This window comes from Zootoca vivipara, chromosome 10 (genome assembly GCF_963506605.1).
Source record: "Zootoca vivipara chromosome 10, rZooViv1.1, whole genome shotgun sequence".
Taxonomy (NCBI): domain Eukaryota; kingdom Metazoa; phylum Chordata; class Lepidosauria; order Squamata; family Lacertidae; genus Zootoca; species Zootoca vivipara.
Genome location: NC_083285.1, coordinates 4,909,406 through 4,925,390, shown reverse-complemented (window position 1 = coordinate 4,925,390; position 15,985 = coordinate 4,909,406).

Below are 15,985 nucleotides of genomic sequence, written 5' to 3'. Positions count from 1 at the left end.
GTTCCGCGGCACACTAGTGTGCCGCGAGACGCTGGCTGGTGTGCCGCGACGTGCGGCGACGAGAAGGGCGATTTGCATTGTCACGTGCCTGGCGGCCGCCAATAAACATTGCTGACCCACCGGAAAGCAATTATTTCTCCTCCTCTTTCCCAAAGCTCAGTGCAAACGAGCCTGGTGGCCGCCAATAAACAGCACTGACCCGCCGGAAAGCAATATTTGGCAAGTGTTTCTTACAGTCATAATTATAATATAGGGCGGCACAGAGTTAATTTTTTAAACTTTTTTAATGGTGGTGTGCCTCGTGATTTTTTTCACGGAACAAGTGTGCCGTGGCCCAAAAAAGGTTGAGAAACACTGTGGTAGAGCATGAGACTCTCAATCTCAGGGTTGTGGGTTTGAGCCCTATGTTGGGCAAAAGATTCCTGCATTGCAGGGGGTTGGACTAGATGACCCTTGTGGTCACTTCTAATTCTATGATTCTATTATTTCCATCTATTCTGAGATGGTTGGATGTTACTCTTTGTTTGATATACATTTGGGAGAGTGCAGCATTTGGGTTTTGCCTTCTTATCCATATAGTTGTTTTAAAGCCAACCTGTCAAAAATAAAAATAAAAACCATTGTTGTTGTTGTTGTTGTTGTTGTTGTTGTTATGTTATTATTGGTAGTTGCTTAATGAAACCCAGCAGCCTCTCTAATTGTTCCCAATTTTAGCCACATCCTGCCCTCTCCAAACAAAAATAAGAAGGAATAAAGGGGAGGGGGGATGATTGCAAAATGTAGTAAGACTTATACCGACATGTCTCAACTCCTCACCCCAGGGGGAGATTTCTGTCCTCCCTGAGCTTGCCTTATCATTCAATCATTCCAGCACTGAATAAAGGCAGAAGAAAGCACTTCTGACCAACAACTGAAGCCACATCAGTTGCAATACCACAATGGAAAAACAAGTAAAAGGGAGGGATGATTTAAACAATGGGATGATAGAAGAAAATGGCTAGAATATCTGTTGCTTCTTCTTGTTGCTGAGGTCCCCAAGTGCTGAAGGCTTTATTTTTGTTGCTAAGCAATGATAATCTAAAATGGAACCATGTGATTATCTCGCAAATAAACACATTTTTCTGTGGTTTCCTTATGTCTGCTGGATATACCTGGGAATTGTAAGTGTACTGTTCTGAAAACATTTAAATCCCCTTGATTAACAGAGCCATTCAGAGTTACAGGGCTTATCGCTCCCATATTCAGTATCTCTAGATGTTAGTGAGTTGACTTTGAGCAGAGAGATTGAGTTCAAATCTCTCCATCTATTCTACCTCACAGTACGAAGGGGGAGTGGGGGAGCGGGCCGCACCGGGTACCATTTGGGGAAAGGGTGCCATTGTGGCTGCCCCCCTGGGATGCGCAACCCCGGGTCGCATGCCACGCCCCCCCCAGCGACGTGCTTCACCCCCGGGGACACGCACCAGCCACACCCCCGTCTGTTCTCTGCTCCGAGGGCTGCAGCATGTTGCTCTGCCACTGGGGAGAATGAAGTCTTCTTTCCAGATTCCTTTTGATAGCATTTTTGTTGTTGGGTGGACAAGGGTTCAGTCATGCAAGCCTTCACCTGTGGTAAATTATTATTATTATTATTATTAATAATAATAATAATAATAATTTATACTCCGCCCATCTGGCTGGGTTTCCCCAGCCACTCTGGGCGGCTTCCAACAAAACACTAAAATACAGAAATCCATCAAACATTAAAAGCTTCCCTAAACAGGGCTGCCTTGAGATGCCTTCTAAAGGTCTGGTAATTGTTGTTCTCTTTGACCTCTAGTGGGAGGGCATTCCACAGGGTGGGTGCCACTACCGAGAAGTCCCTCTGCCTGGTTCCCTGTAACTTGGCTTCTCGAAGTGAGGGAACCGCCAGAAGGCCCTTCAACGTTGGACCTCAGTGTCCGGGCAGAATGATGTGGGTGGAGATGCTCCTTCAGCTATACTGGACCGAGGCCATTTAGGGCTTTAAGGTCAGCACCAACACTTTGAATTGTACGGAAACGTACTGGGAGCCAATGTAGATCATTCATTGGCCTCTCCCAGTCACCAGTCTAGCTGCCGCATTCTGGCTTAGTTGTAGTTTCTGGGTCACCTTCAAAGGTAGCCTCACATAGAGCTCATTGCAGTAGTCAAGCGAGAGATAACTAGAGCATGCACCACTCTGGTGAGACAGTCCATGGGCAGATAGGGTCTTAGCCTGTGTACCAGATGGAGCTGGTAAACAGCTGCCCTGGACATAGAATTGACCTGCGCCTCCATGGACAGCTGTGAGTCCAAAGTGACTCCCAGGCTGTGCACCTAGTCCTTCAGGGGCACAGTTACCCCATTCAGGATCAGGGAGTCCTCCACACCTGCCCGCCTCCTGTCCCCTACAAACAGTACTTCTGTCTTGTCGGGATTCAACCTCAATCTGTTAGCCGCCATCCATCCTCCAACCGCCTTCACTGGTTCTGATTTGAAAGAGAGGTAGAGCTGGTACATAGTTTTGCCACCTCAATCAGAACTAGGCCAAATTAATCAGATCTTATTAACAACATACTGGAGGACAACTAAGCATACTTTTATTTTTCAGGTTGTTGTTTGGTAGTCCTATATTAATATCTTGAAGCTTAAAGGTGCCCCAGTAGATCTAGAGTGAGAATTACTACATGTTAATAAGCTATGATGAGAGAAATATGCAGAAGTAGTCTTCTGAAGTATTCTAAAAACAAATTTGTATGATAGGAAATTATTCCTGAGGGATTTTAATTAAAAAATATGCAAATACTCTTAGATGGAGAAATGTTCCTAAGTGTGCCAGAGATTTTAATGTGGCAATGTACTACAACAGTGCTTCCAAAAAATGCCCCCTTCTAAATATCATAAAATGACATTATAGTGCAGAGACTGATTTTATTACTGTTTTGCAGTATGCTGCTTACAAAAGCTACAGCAGTAATAAGTGCATTTTTGTGGCAAGTTCTGCGCTAATAAACCAATTATGCATTGCTTGAATATAGCAAATTGCCTCATTTATACTTCCTCCTAGAATCTTTCTTTCCTTCTCTCCTTTTGAAAATGCAGGTGTTGGAGCTTAGCTCTAAAACAACTGCACTAAATAAATGGAGAGCATTTCATTTTGGCTGCCTTTAGACCATGGACACTCTTGCGCACCTTGAAAGTGCAGTTGAATGAAACATTGGTGCTGACATTTGCATTTTACAAACTTGCTGGGGCAGGGTGGGGGGGTCATTGTAATCCCATTTGCTGCTCCAGCAGGCCATTTTGTAAAGCTGTCTTAGAAACATTGTGCATGATTATTACCACATTACAATGTTTGTGTTTTGCAGACAGAAAGGCTTAAGTTTCCACCTCCAGTTGGAAGAAGTTTTTCAGGGAGCAGGCTGGGAAAGACTGTCCATCTTGGAGAGCTCCTCCACTAAGCAGACTAAAAAACAAACAAACTTTTTTTCTGGATTGACTAATGGTATGAACCAGTATAAGGGACCCAGGTGGCGCTGTGGGTTAAACCACAGAGTCTAGGGCTTGCTGATCAGAAGGTCAGCGGTTCGAATCCCTGCAACGGGGTGAGCTCCTGTTGCTCGGTCCCAGCTCCTGCCCACCTAGCAGTTCGAAAGCACATCAAAGTGCAAGTAGATAAATAGGGACCGCTCCGGCGGGAAGGTAAACGGCGTTTCTCTGTTCTGCTCTGGTTCGCCAGAAGCAGCTTTGTCATGCTGGCCACATGACCTGGAAGCTGTCTGCGGACAAACGCTGGCTCCCTCGGCCTATAGAGCGAGATGAGCGCCGCAAGCCCAGAGTCGGACACGACTGGACCTGATGGTCAGGGACCCCTTTACCCTTTACCTTTACCTACCTCCTGTAATGAATTCACAGGGAAAGAAATCGTGGGCTCCGAATCCTAGTCCAGACTGAAGCTCAGGCAGACAAAAACCCACTACATACACAACACGAGTTGTTCTCTCAGTAATGTTTCACAATGCTTTAATTCCTTTTTACAGTTTAAAGCTACACTTAGGATTGAATCACAAACAAACACATGCAGCATGGCAGATATTGAAATAAAACGGGCACATGTACAGTAGGTATGAAGAAGTGCCCCAGGCTGCAATCACAGTTTTCACTATTTGGGGAGAGGGGAGAGGGGTGAATGTGTTAGCAACGACATGTCTCTTTGATCTCACAACTCAAGTCTCCTGCTTTAATTACTATGCTGTTTCCATGGATTATTTAATGGTATATTTTAATCATGGACATTCCTATTTTAATGTTTAAATTGGATTGTTTTATGCTGTATTTTTTTTAATTATGGTGCATTTTAGCAATGTTGTGCAATTGGTTTTTTATGTTTTGTAAACCGCTTAGAAGCAAGCTGGGCATCGAGCACCTTTAAATAAATAACGACTGTATTTTGGGGACTGATTCACACAAAAAGCCTCCAACCGGAAGCAGCATTAATAAGTCCTGCGTTTCAGCAGATTCCATTCCACCCAAGTACTCTGTTGCCCTTGCAAGTATCATAGCTCTAATTGTGCAGGAAAATCTGAAAGACCATCATCTTCCTGTGTTTTTGGTAAACATCACCCGGAAGGGGCAATCTCTGTGGCATGTCGAGCTCGGTGATCAGTGTTAAATTCATATCAGGCACTGACTTCAGAGGTCTAAAAAAAATGGGTCGAGTATGAGGAAACTACCACTTAGAATCATAGAATCATAGAATCGTAGAGTTGGAAGAGACCACATGGGCCATCCAGTCCAACCCCCTGCCAAGCAGGAAACACCATCAAAGCATTCTTGACATATGCCTGTCAAGCCTCTGCTTAAAGACCTCCAAAGAAGGAGACTCCACCACACTCCTTGGCAGCAAATTCCACTCCCGAACAGCTCTTACTGTCAGGAAGTTCTTCCTAATGTTTAGGTGGAATCTTCTTTCTTGAAGTTTGAATCCATTGCTCCGTGTCCGCTTCTCTGGAGCAGCAGAAAACAACCTTTCTCCCTCCTCTATATGACATCCTTTTATATATTTGAACATGGCTATCATATCACCCCTTAACCTTCTCTTCTCCAGGCTAAACATACCCAGCTCCCTAAGCCGTTCCTCTTAAGGCATCATTTCCAGGCCTTTGACCATTTTGGTTGCCCTCCTCTGAAGACGTTCCAGCTTGTCAGTATCCTTCTTGAACTGTGGTGCCCAGAACTGGACACTATACTCCAGGTGAGGTCTGACCAGAGCAGAATACAGTGGTACTATTACTTTCCTTGATCTATACTCCTTTTTTTTTAGTTTAAAAAACTTTATTGAGCATAAAATACAAAATACAGACAGAAAAAGAAAAAAGAAAAAAAGACAACACAAAAATACAAAAATATAATACAAAAATATTGATAATACTATAAGAAAAATCATACTAATCAAATCATAAATCAAACACAAACCAGAAAAAAACTCAAAATTTAGTTCTCCACTTAAATTAAAGCTTATCTAAACCCACGTTATCAGCTCCTTTATCTCTTCTTCATTACCTATATTCTGTACACCATAAGTTTCAATAAACACCTTTATTTCCGAACCGACTTCCTCTTGTCCTTTTCCCGGGTTAATTACATCATACCTTTTTCCACTGTTTCGTTCCCATTTAAATTTGTTCTGTGCAAGATGTTATAAGTAAGTCCAAGTTTTTATCATGGGGCACTGTTTTTTGAAATACTCTCCAAATTTTGCCCAATTTTTAGCAATTTTTTTATTATTACCTCCTCTAATTACATTTGTTATTTTATCTAATTCCACATAACTTAATAATTTTTCTTGCCATTCTTTTATATTCAGAATTTCTTCTCTTTTCCAATATTTTGCTAACAAAATATACTCCTATTGATGCAGCCCAGAATTGCATTGGCTTTTTTAGCTGCTGCATCACACTGTTGACTCATGTCAAGTTTGTGGTCTACCAGGACTCCTAGATCCCTTTCACATGTACTGCTCTCAAGCCAGGTGTCACCCATCCTGTATTCGTGCCTTTCATTTCTTTTGCCCAAGTGTAGTGCTTTACATTTCTCCTTGTTAAAATCCATCTTGTTTGCTTTGGCACTTACTACTCTGGTGGTAAACACACCCCCACCCCGAAGCATAGGAGCCAGTTCCTAGGGGCAAGGTCCCTTCGGCCCCCCAATAAAGTATTTAAAGGGGCATTGATGGGCACTGCCATTCAAATGGTGTTTGTGTGTTGTGTCTTGTGATCAATTATGTGCAGTGGGGCTTACCTGCCCCCAATATTTTATTCAAGTTGGCACCACTTGCCCCAAGAGCTACCATTCGTATATCACTCATTATGTGGTCTGCTAGACAGAAACTCAAGAGATTTTTCTTCCATGGTTCCTGGGTTAATTACAAAATGTGATGTGGGATTGCATCCTTTAAAAGGGATGTGCTGTACTTAATCAGATACATTCAGCAAATGAGCTTGTATTTGCCTCTATTAATATGTTCACTTCTTAGGAAAAGTTCACTAGGACATCGTTCTGCCCGGACACTAAGGTCCAGCGCCGAGGGCCTTCTGGCGGCTCCCTCGTTGCGAGAAGCCAAGTTGCAGGGAACCAGGCAGAGGGCCTTCTCGGTGGTGGCGCCCTGTGGAACGCCCTCCCACCAGATGTCAAAGAGAAAAACAGCTACCAGATTTTTAGAAGACATCTGAAGGCAGCCCTGTTTAGGGGGGCTTTTAATGTTTAATAGGTTATTTTATTTCATTTTTCTGTTGGAAGCCGCTCAGAGTGGCTGGGGAAACCCAGCCAGATGGGCGGGGTATAAATAATAAATAATAAATAAGTTGTTGTTGTTGTTGTTGTTGTTGTTGTTATAGCTTTCTTATTTTCTTTAGAAAATGGTGTGCAGTAGATGGTTGTTACCATTTCCCCCTCTAGTATAAAATTTGTATTTTATATTCATTTACAGCCGCAAAGGATTTCAGAGGGGGGAAAGCACAGTGGAAGTCTTTATAAGAATGTTCTAGCCAAGACAGAGTTTGGTTCATTGTGTTGATGACAGTGTGATGCAGTGATTAGAGTATTGGATGAGGACATAGGGTTGCCATATTTCAAAAAGTGGCCAAAGTTGTTGAGGTTTTTTCTCTCTTCCATAATCTAAAAGTTAAAAAACAGAACAAAACACGTTTCTGAGCCAAAATCTACACTTCTGACATGGGTTGCCATATGACTGTACATTGCAGCAATTTCCGGCTATGTTCAGGAAATTTCGGGAGTAGGCAAAACCTATGAGGACATCTTGATTAAAATTGTGGGACAACCAGCCTCATATAACCAGCATGCTTAAGTCTAATTAATGTATGAAGGGGTTAATACCATAGAATAAGCTGTCCTGCCAGGCTTAGCTATGTTACTTCCCTAGGTCTTGGTATGAAATTGCCCATCAAGTCTATTAAAAGAAGGGGAATGGAAGAATCATGTAGGCTGCTCTGAGCTTTTTGGAAGAGTGGTGGAATAAAAATATTAATTATCTCTAATTTTGACAGAAAATAAAGTCATAGTCAGTTTATTTGTATATTGCTATTTGGTATAAATTATACTCAAATCACTTCCTAACAACAAAATGTAAAAAAGAATTTATTTATTTTTCTAAAGAAATTGAAAAGGGGGGGATGCATAGAAATATTTGTGTTAAGCCTTTAGAATATGGTCACATAAGGGGCATTTTCATGTTTAAAATTAAATAGCAACTGCTTTAATAAAGTATCTTATTCTGAGCAGGCCTGCTCTTTCTGCATTTGCAATACTGAAAAATCAAACAAAGGCAGCAAAGCCGACAAGCGTCAATGGCTGCAGTTGAGTTCCATGCTGATAGGGAAAACAGTAAAATTAGAAACAATTAGATTTAACATTGAAATTAGGATGACAAAAAGATTTCATTAGTGGAACAGGATCTCAGCTGTAATTTGGCAGTTGACTCACTCCGACAATGACAGGCTACAGTCTGGAGAATAATAGAAAATTGCTTCTGGAAATAATTTTCCTTGGCATCTTTCTCCAACCACATTATCCATATAAATAATTTATCAGCACATGGATCTTCTCTTAACAAACTCCCAAACTCTTATCCAGTGATAGACTCTTCTCTCATCACACCACCGAAGGAAGTAATCATTCTGGGAGCCCCTCTGTGATTAGGCTTCTTGAAAGCTGCAATCTGGCTTGCTGAAACAAACGTGAAAATCTCCAAGCTGTAATGCCTCTATTTGCCAAGGTAACTGTTAGGCATTCACACCCAAGGACTGGCAGTTGGCTAGTACCTGGAGCAGACAGTCTTGTGGTTAGGGTGGTAGTTAGTGTCAGGCATGAGCCAGCAGTAAATCACACTCTGCAAGTCGGAGCTAACTCTTTGTTAGAAAAACACGATCTGTCTGGACCTGGTGGAGTGTCAGGTCTAATGAGCACAGCAACACATCTTGCCCCCATGAAGCAGTTGCCTGGACTAATGGTCCCTGTCTTCCCACAGCCCTCTATGTCTTCTCCTGCCCAGGGTTTTTTCCAAGGAATCTGTCAGGAGTATGGGCAGGAGTCAGGCTTTGGGGCCTGTAGTGCTTTGCAGGACTGGGGCCTGCCTCAGCTTGTGTTGGAGAAGCAAGGCGTGGCCACACAGGTGAAGTCCTCAGCTTGTGCTGGAGAGGCAAGGAGTAGTCACCCAGGTGAGGCCACTTGAGATCTCACTGCACCTTGTGGCAGGAGCTGGGAGGGATAAAAGCCCAGCATTTTCCCTTCAGCTCTTTGCCACAGCAACGCTATCCTTGCCTGGTTGCATCTGGCCTCCTGCTCCTTGGACCCTTGCCTTGCTGCCGCCTTGCTTCTTGTTCCTGGATCCTTTGCCTTGCTCCTTGCTCCTTGGACCCTTGCTTCGCCTTCGCCTTGCTTCTTGTTCCTGGATCCTTCGCCTTCGCCTTGCTTCGTGCCCCGTGGACCTTCGCCTCTGCCTTGCTCCTCGACCCTGCTTCTTCACCACCATCTTGCCTCTGGTCCTGACGCCCGCCGACCGGATCGTGACAGAATCTGAGACTGCCCTTACATAGCTCTCTTTGCTCCTCCCATTTCACGCCTCTCTTGGTTATGGGAGCCCAGGGGGAGAGGAGCTTGTCACAGCAGCAGGGATGACAGCTCCTCTTCCCAAGCTTTTCTCTCTTCCCCTATAACCACTTGTCGTTGTCCCACCACTAGTCTCTGGGATCTGAACCTTCTTACTTTGGTGCTTCCCCAGCTGGTTTCTCCCACCATTCATCTGTGTCCAACCAGTCCATGACATCAGGTGAGCCAATGCCAGAAAACAACAGCCTACTTTAGAAATGGGACAGCTTTTTCACCCTGAGAGCCCCATTGCATTCTGAGCAGCCTTCCATAGGCCACATGCCACTGTGGTCAAGGCCCAAAGGCAAAAGCGGGCAGGGCAGCAAATGGATTTTTAAAAACTTTTTTAAAAAACAAACAAACAATAGACTGGTTCCGAAACACACACACTCTTTTCTATCTTCCTCCTTCCATGCCTGCAGGGAACATTATCAGAGTTCAGGGACACATTCCAGCCAGGCAAAAAACAGAGAAGTAAAAAGATTCAAAGATGGTCCTATTCAGAGTAGATCCATTGAGAATAATGAGTCAAAGTTAGTCATGTTTATTAGCTTCAGTGAGTCTACTTGAGCCTACTAGCATATCAACCAGGGATTTTATATTTTTGTTGAATACACCAAATCCTCTATTTTCTCAAACCACATGGTTGTGGATGATCTTCTCCCACCCCTCTTTCCCATTTAGCTGCCACATGAAATCATAGCTGCCAAGTTTTCCCTTTTCTCATGAGGAAGCCTATTCAGCATAAGGGAATTTCCCTTAAAAAAAGGGATAACTTGGCAGCTATGCATGAAATTTTGCTGTTGTAAGGACAATCATAATTGCTTCTTTCTTTTCAGGACAATTTCAGATTCATAACATCCACTTTAAATCTCAAGAGCTGTGGAGGTGTACATTTACATTAATTGATGGAATTAGTCCAGATTTATATTGAAAAACTTCCTGTCTGACTTCTTATCAGCATGTCACTGAATATCATGGATACTTTAGAACCTCTCATGCAGTGCCATAAATAAAGGAAAGGGAAAATTGGAATGTAACAAGATAATTAGATCTGAATTAAGGCAAAACCATAAACAAATTTCCGCACTGAATAATGATGAGCATGACCCTCATGGATACCTCTTATACACCCTTCCAAGATTTCTCTGATGAAAATAGGGACGTCCCATTCCATAATGATAATTTATACCCCACACATCTTATTGGGTTGCCCTAGCATTCTAGGCAGCTTCAAACATACATACAAACCTAATAAAACATTAAATATTTTTTTTATAAAACCACCTTCCCTATACTGAATTGCTTTCAGGGGTTGGATAACTCTATACCCTCCAACACTTCTCCAATGAAAATAGGGACATCCTAAGGAAAAGCACGCAAATTTTTGGGAGAAAAGCGATGACAAACATAGACAGCATCTTAAAAAGCAGAGACATCACCTTGCCGACAAAGGTCCGTTTAGTTAAAGCTATGGTTTTCCCAGTAGTGATGTATGGAAGTGAGAGCTGGACCATAAAGAAGGCTGATCGCCGAAGAATGGATGCTTTTGAATTATGGTGCAGGAGGAGACTCTTGAGAGTCCCATGGACTGCAAGAAGATCAAACCTATCCATTCTTAAGGAAATCAGCCCTGAGTGCTCACTGGAAGAACAGATCCTGAAGCTGAGGCTCCAATACTTTGGCCACCTCATGAGAAGAGAAGATTCCCTGGAAAAGACCTTGATGTTGGGAAAGATTGAGGGCACTAGGAGAAGGGGACGATAGATGACGAGATGGTTGGACAGGGTTCTCAAAGCTATGAACATAAGTCTGACCAAACTGCGGGAGGCAGTGGAAGACAGGAGTGCCTGGCGTGCTATGGTCCATGGGGTCATGAAGAGTCGGACACGACTAAACGACTAAACAACAATAAGGAAAAGTGGGATATTCCAGGATCAAATCAGAAATTGGAATGACTCCTTTAAATTAGGGACATCCCTGGAAAATAGCAACACTTGGAGGGTTTGGTCTCTAGACCTACCTTGTGACTCTGGTACCCTTTAGATGTCCCTAGACTACCATTCCCATCATCCCTCATTAGCCATGGTGGCTTGGGCAGATGCCAATTGTAGTCCAACAACATTCAGAGAGCACCCCTGCCTTATTGCACAATGCACCTTTATAATACACCTTATAGGACCAGTTTTTGTGGCTTCCTATGTGCTTTGTCTAATTGAACCTTGTGACCACAAGACCCAATGAAAATGGACTGAAAAAGCACCAACAAACCCCACTTATCTCCACAGTGAAGCAGCACGAGCTGATCAGGCTTATTCTTTTGCTTATTATGACTTGCAGTGGAAAACAAAATTCAGAGTCCGCTCATTCCACATCTTGCCACAATGTGGCATTGAGTGTCAGTGGTACTTTTTGCTTTTCACCTTGGCCAAGGTTATTCAACAGTTACAAAGTTCTAACACCTGCAAATAAGATCATAAGAGCCCTTTGAATTGGCTTGGCTTTTTCATCCACCTTAAAAAGTGAAAGTGAAGCCATCCGTTTTAGAGACACCAAAGGGGCTTCCCAGTGGTGCTCAGGGTAGATTTCAAGGCTATTTTAAATAGTGTTAGCTGTAATAAAACTAAAGAAGGCCTTTAGAGGAAAAAAAAGACCTAATTATAATTATTACTCTGAGATATGATGATAATATCAAAGCTTTTTCAGTGTTTCTGTTTAAGAGAACAGAAAGTTCAGATATCTTTCTTAAGTCTTACAGGGAGAAAAAGACCACAGGGACTGTGGCAGAGAACATGGCCGGGAGCACCATGCTCAGCATGACTCAAGCAACATTCACTGCTTCTCCACCATTTTGAAAACGGATACATTAATATTCCCCAACGGCGAAATTTTTATGGTAGGCAATGAAGGTTTCATCCAGCTAAGTCAAACTCAGAGAATACGCATTGAAATAAATGGAATGAAGTTAGGCATAGCTAACCTAAGTCCATTTAATTCTATTCTTTTTTGGCGATCACTTGTAGCCGAGTAAGATTGTCCTCCATAAACACGGTTTTAACAATGGGTCCGTAAGTGACTGTGGAGGCCAATTCTGGATCCACACATCCTTCCACAGTGGGGACATTACTCCAACTCCCTATCTATCTGCACTATACTTTTATAGCAGTATCACACCACTTTAAGGAGCCATTCCTTCCCCCAAAGCATCCTGGGAACCTAAGTTTGTTAAGGGAGCTGTTAGCTGTTAAAGGTAAAGGGACCATTAGGTCCAGTCGTGACTGACTCTGGGGTTGCGGCGCTCATCTCACGTTATTGGCCGAGGAATCCAGCGTACAACTTCCAGGTCATGTGCTTCTGGCGAACCAGAGCAGCACACGGAAATGCCGTTTAACTTCCCGCTGTAGTGGTCCCTATTTATCTACTTGCACTTTGATGTGCTTTCGAACTGCTAGGTTGGCAGGAATAATGTTAATAACCCCCCTTAATTAAAATATAGGTGATGGCTTGCGTCCAGCAGTGTCATTTTGCTAGCACAAACCCTAGACTTGCATAATTGGAAAGTCCCATGTTGATTTTGCCTCACTCAAGACGTTCTCCAACCATTAGCACTAGTGCACATAGGAAAACCCTTCTTGCCACTTCATTATGCTGAGCAACAGCTGCAGAACTAGCGCTAGCTGTGATATTTGGCACGTTGGTACTTACACAACCATTGCCACAAACAAAAACTGCTGGCAGAATTGTGAAAGCTCAGGTATCCTTCGGTATCATTAAATGTTAGATGTATGCAGATCAGCAGGAATTAATATTCTGAGAAATATCACATGAATGTAAGTAAACAAGTCTATCCCTTATATCATTATTTTCAAACTGGCAAGCAGCATGGTCTTTGAGATCTCTCCGTTCCCCCCCCCCCGACCTGTCTTAAATTAATTCAGTAACATCATCATTAGTTTATTCCTGTGTGCAGATGGTTGCTTTATTACTGGTATCAAAGAACGAAAACATTTCTGGCTAAAACATACTGGATGTTAAATGAAAATAAGTCTTTGAACAAGTTACAAATGATAGTTCTATTAAAGAAATATTTAAAAAGGGTGAAGCCTTTTGAAAGGCTTGCTGCTCTCACTATTCATAGAATCATAGCATGATAGATTCGTAGATTTGGAAGGATCCATCTGGGAACTATAAATACAAGTGGCAGATTTCTTCTGCCACCATTGGAGCAAGTCCTTCTGTGTTTGATTAATTTCTGTTTTGGCAGCCTGAGAATGTAGACAAGCTGCTTGAAGAAGTGTGGCTGACCACTTGCTCCATTGACCATTGTCCATCTTGGCTTCTTCAAGTCAGCCCTGGGGAGAGAGCAATTCTTCACCAGAGGAGGGGGAAGTACCACTTGCCTTGAAGGAGGCTGAGGTGTGCTGCCACTCCCTAAGAAGACCTACCTGGTCCATCAACTGACACTCCCTTTGGGGGCAAGGTGCTCAAGAGGGTGGCAGCAGCCCAGCTTCATGCATAACCGGAGAAGAGTGAATACCTGGATCCATTTCATTCTCACTTCTGGCCAATCACAACACTGGTCAGGGACACACCCTGATAACCTTTATCGGGAGAGCTGTGGCAGGGAGTCTGACTCTGCTTGTTCTTCTTGTACTTCAGTGATTCTCCTCCTACCTCCAGCACTATTTGCAGAAAGTAGTTATGGGATGCCACTGTTTGATGCCATAGACCAGGCACCCCCAAACTTCAGCCCTCCACATGTTTTGGACTACAATTCCCATCTTCCCCGTCCACTGGTCTTGTTAGCTAGGGATTGTGGGAGTTGTAGGCCAAAACATCTGGAAGGCCACAGTTTGGGGATGCCTGCCATAGACATTATCATCTCCCCCATTCTATTTAACCTCTATATGAAGCCTCTGGGAGCTGTCACCAGGAGTTTTGGAGCGAAGTGTCACCAATATATGAATAACACTCAGCTCTGTCTCTCTTTTCTGTCTGAATCAGGAGAGTCAGCTGAGGTGCTAGATGGGTAGTGATTGGCTGGATGTGGGCCAAGAAAGCGAAGCTGGACTCTGAAAATCAATGTATGTATTTGTGTCCAATAGTTTATTAGCTTTTTTTACATGTCCATCAAGCATGATAAAATGTCCCTTCATGTTCTTGCAGCAGTTCTCTTATGGATACTAAAACTGCAAATGCCTCCCTTTTAAAATTACCTCCAGAGTGATAATTTATAACCTAAAAGATCTTCTGCATCTGTCAGCAAAAACAAATAATGGGTGAGCGAACAGGACTTACTTCTAAGTATAGGATTCCACTGTAAAACCCATAAAATACAAGAATTACAATTTCAACATTTAAGTGCTGGATTAAAAAGGAAGTGGGGGGAGATCACCAACAGGTTTTTTTTATAAAAAAAAAACAGCAACATCCAGAGCAAGCTGTAATTTTCCAGCGCTCGGGCTTTACTGTGTTTATAAGCCTCATTTTTAATCTCCTTTCTGGCAGAGCTAATTTGAGGCTCTCTGGCATCCCTGTTCCTCTGTTGTATTTAAAACAGTTGTCATTCAGTATTGGAAAGGAAATATAGCAGTGATGACAAACCAGCAAAATAGCTCTCCTGATTCTGAGCAGGCCCTCCAGCCACTCGCCTCCCACAAGTCAAGGGCAGCCCTCTTCAGGCAGCACAGCAGCGTTAGTAGGGTAAGCGCTTAGAAGGGAGTTGGGACCATGGATGCTGGGCTGGCTCATGACCTCCATCACCATATTTATTTTATTTTATGTATTGGCTAATAATACTATATTGCATGAAACACATATGAGTATTCAGTCAAAGCCACAAAATTACAGTGAATCATACACAAAGAAGCAGCAGATATTAGCAAAACACACACACACACACAAACACACACATATATATATACCCGTATATTCCGGCGTATAAGACGACTGGGCGTATAAGACGACCCCCGACTTTTCCAGTTAAAATATAGAGTCTGGGATATACTCACCATATAAGAAATACGTCCTGGCGTTTAAGACGACCCCCGACTTTTGAGAAGATTTTCCTGGGTTAAAAAGTAGTCTTATATGCAGGAATATACAGTACACACACACACACACACACACACACACACACACAGAGAGAGAGAGAGAGAGAGAGAGAGAGAGAGAGAGAGAGAGAGAGAGAGAGAGAGAGAGAGAGAGAGAGATCATATGCACATGCAAGCTGTAGGCTGTTCCGTGTACACGAACTGGACCCAGTTTTAGTTTTAATTTTGCAGGATATAGATCACACAAAGCTTTTAGGCACACAACATGCCTAAATAAATTCTGCTGAATTTATTATATGTTGGGGCCCTTCATTCTACATCTATCTGTCACCCAGATTGTTGCTTGTTTTTCTGAACTTGCACCTTTCAGGAATACCACATTATATTCCACGGGTTTTGGTAAAACCATACATCCTCCTCCTCCTCCTCCTCCTCCTCCTCCTCCTCCTCCTCCTCCTCCTCCTCCTCCAGGATTGGATAATGCTCTTTTGAGTATTCATAGCTTTTGTTCCTATACATTATTTGTGTTGTATCCACAACAGGTCTGCTGGCAGGCCATTGTTACAACCCTCATTTTTCAGAACAGGGGGCTGTAAAATTGAGACAATAGCAGCTTCTGTAATTGTGCTGATGAGTTTTTAATTTTGAAACATATTCCCACGTCATCTCTGCTTTAGGCTTCTTCGATGGACTGCCTTCCTCTTCCGACAGACATTCAATGTACTTGCGGCAATGAAAAGAACCTTCCATCTTCATTATGCCTTGCA